At 34.9% G+C, this 8,738-nt stretch overlaps 1 pseudogene; it reads left to right on the forward strand.

Annotated features, from left to right (window-relative positions):
- The first annotated feature begins 6,959 nt into the window (after positions 1–6,959).
- LOC122729804 lies at positions 6,960–7,743 on the forward strand (annotated as a pseudogene).
- The last annotated feature ends 995 nt before the right edge of the window (positions 7,744–8,738 follow it).

Consider the following 8,738-nt stretch of genomic DNA (forward strand, 5'->3'; position numbering starts at 1 on the left):
TGGATTGCATTTTTCATAAGTTCTTCAGAGTTGTCTTGGATCATTGTATTGTTAAAAATAGCTAAGCCATTCACAGCTGTATACAGTACATTTCACTTTGCATCAGCTCATATAAGTCTTTGTAGGTTTCTTCTGATAGCATCCTGCTCATCATTTCTTATAGCACAATAGTGTTCCATCATAATCTCATCACACAACTTGTTCAGTCATTCTCCAATTGATGGGCATCTCCTCAATTTTAACTTCCACTTTTTATTTTTTGCCTCTTTTAGTATTCTGACCTAGTAGTGGTATTACTAGATCAACGAGTACACATGGTTTTATAGCCTTTTGCAATTGCAATATAGAATGTTTGAATCAACTTACAACTTTACCAAGGGCATATTAATGTCTCATTTTCCCCATAAGCCCTACAACATTTGCCATTTTCCTCCACTGTCCTATTATCCAATCCAATAGGTATGAAGTAGTACCTCAGAATTGTTTTGACCTGCATCTCTCCAAACCATGGCGAATTAGACCATTATTAATATGACTATATGTAGCTTTGATTATTTCATTTGAAAACTTCACATCTTTTGATCATCTATCAATTGGGGAATGTCTCTTATTTTAACAAATTTGACTCAGTTCTCTATGTGTTTGAGAACTGTCCTGTCAGACAAACTTGCTTCAAACTTTTTTTTTTCAGTTACTATTGCTAACTATATTTCCCTCCATCCTATTCCCTCCCCATGACATTTACTCTATTCTCTATCTTCTTTCACCGTCTCTCCTCAAAAATGTGTTGCCTCAGACTGCCCCCTCCCTCAGTCTGCCCTCCCTTCAATCACTCCCCCCACTTCAATCCCCTTCCCTTATCCTTTCCTGCAGGGTAAGATAGATTACTATACTCAATTGAATGTGTATGTTATTCCCTCTTTGAGCCAATTCTGATGAGAGTAAGGTTCACTCATGCCCCATCACCTCCCCATCTTCACCTCCATATATAAGCCTTTTCTTGTTTCTTTTACATGAGTTACTTTACCCTAATCCACCTCACACTTTCCCTTTATCTCAGTGCATTACTCTCTTTCCCCTTAATTTTACTTTTTAAAGATATCATCCCTTCATAGTCAACTCACACCTGTGCCCTCTGTCTAATGATACTCCATCCAGCTTTCCTAATAATGAGAAAGTTCTTATTAGTTACAAGTATCATCTTCCCATGTAGACAGTTTAACCTTTAATATGCCTTATAATTTCTTTTTCCTGTTTACCTATTTTATGCTTCTCTAGGGTATTGTATTTGAAAGCCATTTTTTCCGGTCCAGGTCTTTTCAACAAGAATGCCTAGAAGTCCTCTTTTTCATTGAATTCCTATTTTTTCCCCTGAAGGATTATAATCAGTTTTGCCAGGTAGGTTATTCTTGGTTGCAATCCCAGTTTCTTTGCCCTCCAAAATATCATATTCCAACCCTACTATCTTTTACTGTAGAAGCTGCTAAATCTTGTGTTATCCTGACTGTGGCTGCACAATACTTGATTACTTTTTTTTCTTTCTGGCTGCTTGCACTATTTTCTCCTTGACCTGAGAGCTCTGGAATTTGACTACAATATTCCTAGAAGTTTTAATTTTAGAATCTCTTTCAGGAGGTGATCAGTGAATTCTTTCAATTTATATTTTGCCTGCTGGTTCTAGAATATCAGGACAATTTTCCCTGACAATTTCTATGAAGATGATGTCTAGGCTCTTTTTTATCATGGTTTTCAGGTAGTCCAATAATTGTCAAGTTATCTCTCCTGGAACTATTTTCCAAGTCAGTTGTTTTTCCAATGAGGTATTTCAAATTTCTTTCTTCTTTTCATTCTTTTGGTTTTGTTTATTGTTCCTTGATTTCTCATAAAGTTATTAGCTTCCATTTGCTCAATCCTAATTTTTAAGGAATTATTTTCTTTAGAGAGCTTTTGTACCTCTTTTTTTCCATTTGGCCAATTTGACTTTTCAAGGCATTCTTTTTCTCATTGGCTTTTTGTAACCCTTTTACCATTTGCTTCAGTTTGTTTATTAAGGTGTTATTTTCTTCAGTATTTTTAGTGTCTACTTTATGAATCTCTTTACTTTTTTTCATGATTGTCTTTCAACACTCTAATTTCTCTTTCCATTTTTTCCTCTCCTCTTCCTTTATTTTAAAATTCCTTTTTGAGCACTTCTATGGCTTGAGACCAATTCATATTTTTTCTTGGAAGCTTTGGATGTAGAAGCTTTGACTTTGTTATCTTCTTCAGAGGATGTGCTTTGTTCTTCCTTTTCACCATAGAAACTTTCTAGGTTCAGCATTTTTTTTTTCTGTTTGCTCTCTTATCCAGCATATTTCTTGACTTTTAACTCTTTGTTAAAATGACGCACTGCTTCCTGGGTGGAAGGTGCACTGTAACAAGCTTCATGGGGTTTGAGCAATATTTCAAAGTACCGGGGTTCCCCGAGATATTCTAAGAATTTATAAAGTCCTTAGTTCTTCCAAGTGTTATGATTTAATGAGAGATATTCTGATTCTTTCAAATATTGTACTTTCTCCCAAAGCTACCTTACATTCTTTCTTATACTTCATTAGATATTTGTAATATTTATGTTGTTGAATCCCTTAAAATATAAGGTATTGTTGTATTCCCTGTGCTAAGCACAGCATCAAGTACATAGTAAGGACCTAAGAAATTCTTGTTAATCGATTGATTTATATATTTCAAATAGGGGATTTAACTTGAATATATCAAGAACACATATGTATATATTTTTAATTGTATTTCTTGGATATTTTGGTTCTGACATTTTGAATATAAAACCACTATCCTTGGAAAAGCAAACAGAAGGAAAATAATAATTGAAAAATTTTGAGTTTTCTGATGACCAGTGGCAACATCCCATATATACAAAACAACATAACATAATTTCAAGAGGTAGAAGGAACTAAGAGCTGGTTAGGGAGCAAAGGGGCATAAATCAAGAGAGGCCTCCATAAGGAAGTAATTAAATTTCCAAAGTATATATGTGTATATACACATACATACACACATACACACACATATATATGAACACAAATACACATATACATTTATATATAAATATGTAAAGTATACATATACATACATGTGTATTTATATTTATAGAGTATAATCATAAACTTATAAAGTACTAAGCACTTTGCCCACATGCATATATATATGTGCATATGTGTATATTAGCATATTATATACATATGTGTATATATACACTCATTAACTGGGAGAGGAGGAAGGGGAGGGAATAACCATTTCTAGAGAGCCTACTCTATGCCAGGTGCTGTGCTAAGCATTACATATACATGTACAGGTACAGGTACAGGTACAGGTACACATACACAAGTGTCTATGTGTGTGTGTGTATACATATATATGTATATATACATACAGATACAAGATGATAATAAAATTATATAACTATATATAAAACATTATAAAACTATATTCATATATAATGAATCATAATTTTATTCTTATCTCTCTATACTATATCTATATATCTATATATTTACATATAGATATAAATATAATATATCTATGTCTCTCTATCTATCCATCTCTCTATTTATGTATGTATCTATGTATCTATCTATCTATGTATCTATCTATCTAGTGCTTAGTACAGAACCTGGCATAGGATAGGCTCTAAAGAAATGAATTACCTTTCCCCTTTCTCCACCCCTAGTTAGTGTTTGATTAGCCAACAGCTTTACTTATTTAGCTTAGATCGCAAAACTACAAGACTAGGTCAACTCTTTTTGAAGGCACTTGATGTTGGTAGCCATTTCAAATTAAAATTGAGAAATAAAGCAATTATATGATTTAAATAACAATAAAATAAATCTTTCATTTTCTCAATATTTCATTTGAAGGCATCATTTTAGGGTGGATCATCTAACATATTCATTCAGGTACTGGATGAAGCCCTGTGTAGGATAGAGTAGATGACCTTTAAAAGTCCATTCTATTTCTGAACTTCTATAATTCTGAGCAATTCCTATGTAATCAGAGGCTCAAATCCTGGCCTTCCTAGTGTACTTGCATAACTTTTGGCTAATCATTTCTTTGTGTCTTAGCCTTCTTGCCTTTAAAATGGGGAATACAGGCTAGATGATTTCAAAGGTCACTGAAATTTGGGATTCAGTGACTGGAATACAAGATGATAGACTAGTCAAAATGATAAAAGCAAAGGGTCCAATTTTCCGGGTAAAGAAAACAGTCATAAGACAAATGGTGCTGAACTAGCAAGCCATAATCCCATCAATCACTTGAAACTATTCTCTCTAACAGTCTCTTAATTCCCAAACCTGATGATTTTCTCCATTCTCATCTTTCTTGAATTCACTACTGCTTTTGACAGTTGACTAACTTCTCAGCCTGAATTACTTTCACTTCTTTTAAGTGTTTATATGAATCTCTTCTCTTGATTCTCCTCCCAGAGACTGACTGGTCCTTCCAAGTCTCATCACAACAGCTATGAAGGTGGCTGAGGCAGGCACATTGTGAAAGCACTTAGAAATTGGTCAGACATTGACTATGTCAAGGTCATCCACTGCTTCCTGGGTCATCACCAGTAATCTTGACTTTTGTTTTGCCACTGGACATCAAGGCCCCTAGAAGAGAGAGTGAGAATGACAACTTTGTGCAACTCTTGTCTCACTTAAATCCAATTCATTAACAGGTCAAGACCTCTCCCCATGATATCATTAATCCTTTTCAAAAAATGAACATACATGGAAATATGTTTAAGATGATGGTAATGTATAACCTATATCAGATTGATTGCTGGCTTCAGGAGGGGGGAAAGAAGGGAGGCCAGGAGAAAATTTTGGAACTCAAAAAATATCTTAACATGCAATTGGAAATTAATTAATTAACTAATAAAAATTTCAAAAAGAACATATAATAACATCATCACTCATATCAACCTCCCTAAATTTCTATCTTTACTTCTCTTTCTACATCCTATCTCTTTGTTGTTTCATTAGTTCTCATACTAGTAATCATCTCTACCTAGATATTTCACTGTTATATCCTATTCTATTCTCCATCCTGAGTATCAGTTAGCCCCAGATAACAAACTATTATACATTAAGAACATAAGGCTACAAAGATATCTCAAATTCAACATACCATAAACTGAACTTATCCCTTTCAAACCCAAACCTCTTTCAATTATACCTATTTCTGTGGAAGGGACCAGCAGTCTTCCCACTAACTAAGGGTTGTAATGCTGGTATCATTATTCTTTATTCTCGTTCATGCAGTTTAGCAACTAATCCTGCTTATCTGGAAGGCAGATTGTGTGAAGTGGAGTAATAGGAAATCATTTTAGAAAGACACAGAGGAGAATATTTTGAAGGGTATTAAAGTTAAACAGATGGGTTTGTATTTTATCTTGACACTAAAGTTTGTTGAACAAAGGAGTGACACATTTAAATCTATACTTGTAGGGGGCAGCTAGGTGGTACAGTGGATAAAGCACCAGCCCTATATTGAGGAGGACCTGAGTTCAAATCTGGCCTCGGACACCTGACACTTACTAGCTCTGTGACCCTGGGCAAGTCACTTGACCATCATTGCCCTGTGCCTCCCCCCCCCCAAAAAAAAACCCCAGCAAAAACAAAAAATAAATAAATCTATACTTGTAGAATATTGATTTTTCAGTTGACAATAGGATGAAGGGAAGAAGGAAGAAGTTGAGTCCAGGGAGATTAATTTGGAACCTATTTCAATCTTTCAGGAAGGAGCTGGTGAAGGCTTAAACTAAGGTAATTGTGGTGTTGTGGAGAGAAGGGGCTGTATGCAAGAGATGAGGAGGTTTAAAATAAAAACCAATAAACAAAAAACACTTCTGTCTGAGACAAAGAGAATCATTACATTATCAATGTCCTTATTTGTTGAGTTTCATACATATTCTGTTGTTTGTTTTTATCTTCTCTTGTAAATTTTTAAATTTTTTTTTCAAAAAATAGATAAATGACTATTATGTGGCAAATGTACTATCCTCATGATTAAAAACAACAACAACAACAACAACAAAAATATGATCTCTATGCACAAGAAAACTCTGCATCCTAACTTCTTCTCCAGACTTTGAATTTCTAAGGTCTAGTATTTCAGTGCTCCTTATTCTTCTACTTGGCTTGTTATGATGATGATGAAGACGACAGCAACAACAGTGACAATGATGACAACAAAGATCACAATGACACATACATTCCTGATGAAAAAGACTATGATGATGGTCACAATGATAATCACTTTAAGGTTTGTAAAATTCTTTATGAATATTATCCTCATTCTTATCGTTGAGTCATTTCAGTCATGTCCAACTATCCTGTTTAGGGTTTTCTTGGCAAAGATACTGGAGTAGTTTGCCATTTCCTTCTCTGGATTATTTTACAGATGAGGAGCAGGCAAAAAGAGATGTCACACAGCTAGTAAGTGTCTAAGGGTGGACTTGAACTCAGGTCCTTCTGACTCCAAGGCTAGAGCTCTATCCACTGCACCACATAGCTGTACCATAATAACCCAAAGAGGTTGGTCTTATTACTATGCCTATTTTAGAGATGAGAAAACTAGGACAGACAGAGGTTTAGAATTTTTCCAAGGATAATCAGTGTCTAAGGTTGGATTTGAATTCAGGTCTTCTGGACACCAGGTCCATTGCTCTATTCATTGACTTACTATTTAACATGACATTTCCCTGTACACCATGCTATTGGATAGTTTACCTGCTTCTAACTCAGGGCCTTGATCAGATTCCTGACACCAGCTTGATCTTTCTAGCCTTGCCTCTGCTTTTCCATTATACTGGGTTACCGCCCAAATTGCAGTCAGCTACTGTCCATGTCATAGAATGATACATTATTCTCTCTGTATGAATAGTCCTCAGTAAAAGTAATAGGAATAGTCTTTCCCATGGCAGATCTGGAGCAGGCAGCTATGCAAAGATGAAGCTCAACATCTCTTTCCCAGCCACTGGTTGTCAGAAACTCATCAAAGTTGATGATGAGAGAAAGTATGTACCTTTTATGAGAAACAGATGGCCACTGAAATTTCTGCTGATGCTCTGGATGAAGAATGGAAGGGTTATGTGTTCCATATCAGTGGTGGGAAAGACAAACGAGGCTTCCCCATGAAGCAGGGTGTTTTGACTCATGGATGTGTCTGCCTACTGCTCAGTAAGGGCCATTCTTGCTATCGCTCTTGAAGAACTAGAGAAAGAAAACATAAATCTGTTAGCGGCTGTATTGTAGATACCAATCTGAGTGTCCTCAATTTGGTTATTGTGAAAAAAAGGTGAGAAAGATATACCAGGACTGACAGATATGACTGTGCCTTGTCTCCTGGGGCCCAAAAGAGCTAGCAGAATCCACAAGCTTTTCAACTTGTCCAAAGAAGATGATGTCTGGCAATATGTTGTGAGAAAGCCCTTCAACAAGGAAGGTGAGAAAACCAGGACCAAGGCTCCTAAAATTCAGTGCCTGCTGATTCCCCATGTTTTGCTACACAAACAGACTAATTGCTTTGAAGAAGCAGCATACCCAGAAGAACAAGGAAGAAGCAGCAGAATATGCCAAGCTTTTGGCCAAGACAATGAAGGAGGCTAAAGAAAAACAAGAGAAACAATTTGCTAAGTGACATATACTGTCTTCTCTGAGAGCCTCCACCTCTAAAACCGAGTCCAAACTAAAATAAAATTTCCAAAACAGTGTTAGAAATAAATAACTTTTGTCAAGTGGGAAAAAAGTAATAGGAATTAAATATTAAAAAAAAATACAACAGTCTTATAGTGTGGCCATATATGTATGTGCATTCATGCATGCATCCATGCATGTATATGTATATGTGGGTATGTGTCTATACATAGACTTGCACAAACACATTCACATGCATGTATAACTATGCACACACATACATGCAACCGTATATGTATGCATATAGACATGTGCATTCATGCACACATGTATTGTTTTGTGTATATAGACATATGCATGCATATATGTGTGTACGTGTACATACACATGCATACATGTATGTGTGCATACGTATATATACACATACACATATGTGTGTGTGTGTGTGTGTGTATATATATATATATATATATATATATATATATATATATATATATATATATATATATATATATATAATATATGAAATTTCCCTCTAGATATTTGGAGATTCAGTTACTTTACAACATTCATAATAGTTTTGGAAATAATTCCCAGAAATGTTGCTGATTTCCTTTCATAGATCTCTATTTCCCTAGTCTACTGTTTTTGTTCTTTTTCAGCGTAATGTGTTATTACAAGCTTAGGCTTCAACTGATGTGTTAGTTCTTAATAAGACAGGGGTCAAATATTACAATACATAATTAATCTTGTTATAGATATATTTTAAACAGTTCTATATTTCATGATGGTTGGCAACATTTTTCATAGTAATTCATATAATCATAGTGTCTTTTATAAGGAGAAAGGCTATGTATGTGGGAGTCCATTTTGAAATGCAAATGAGTTTATGATTAAAATTGCTTATGTATATTGTAATAAAGTTGCATGGTACATGACTTGCTACAGATGCTAATTTGCACAAGTATATAAAATAAGTGGTTTTCTGGTAATTTCCTGCTCCTTCATACACTTCATCTGTTACCTCTCCTTAAAGAAACCACAAATGTCAGTTGT

Source organism: Dromiciops gliroides, chromosome 5, assembly GCF_019393635.1.
Source record: "Dromiciops gliroides isolate mDroGli1 chromosome 5, mDroGli1.pri, whole genome shotgun sequence".
NCBI classification, from domain to species: domain Eukaryota; kingdom Metazoa; phylum Chordata; class Mammalia; order Microbiotheria; family Microbiotheriidae; genus Dromiciops; species Dromiciops gliroides.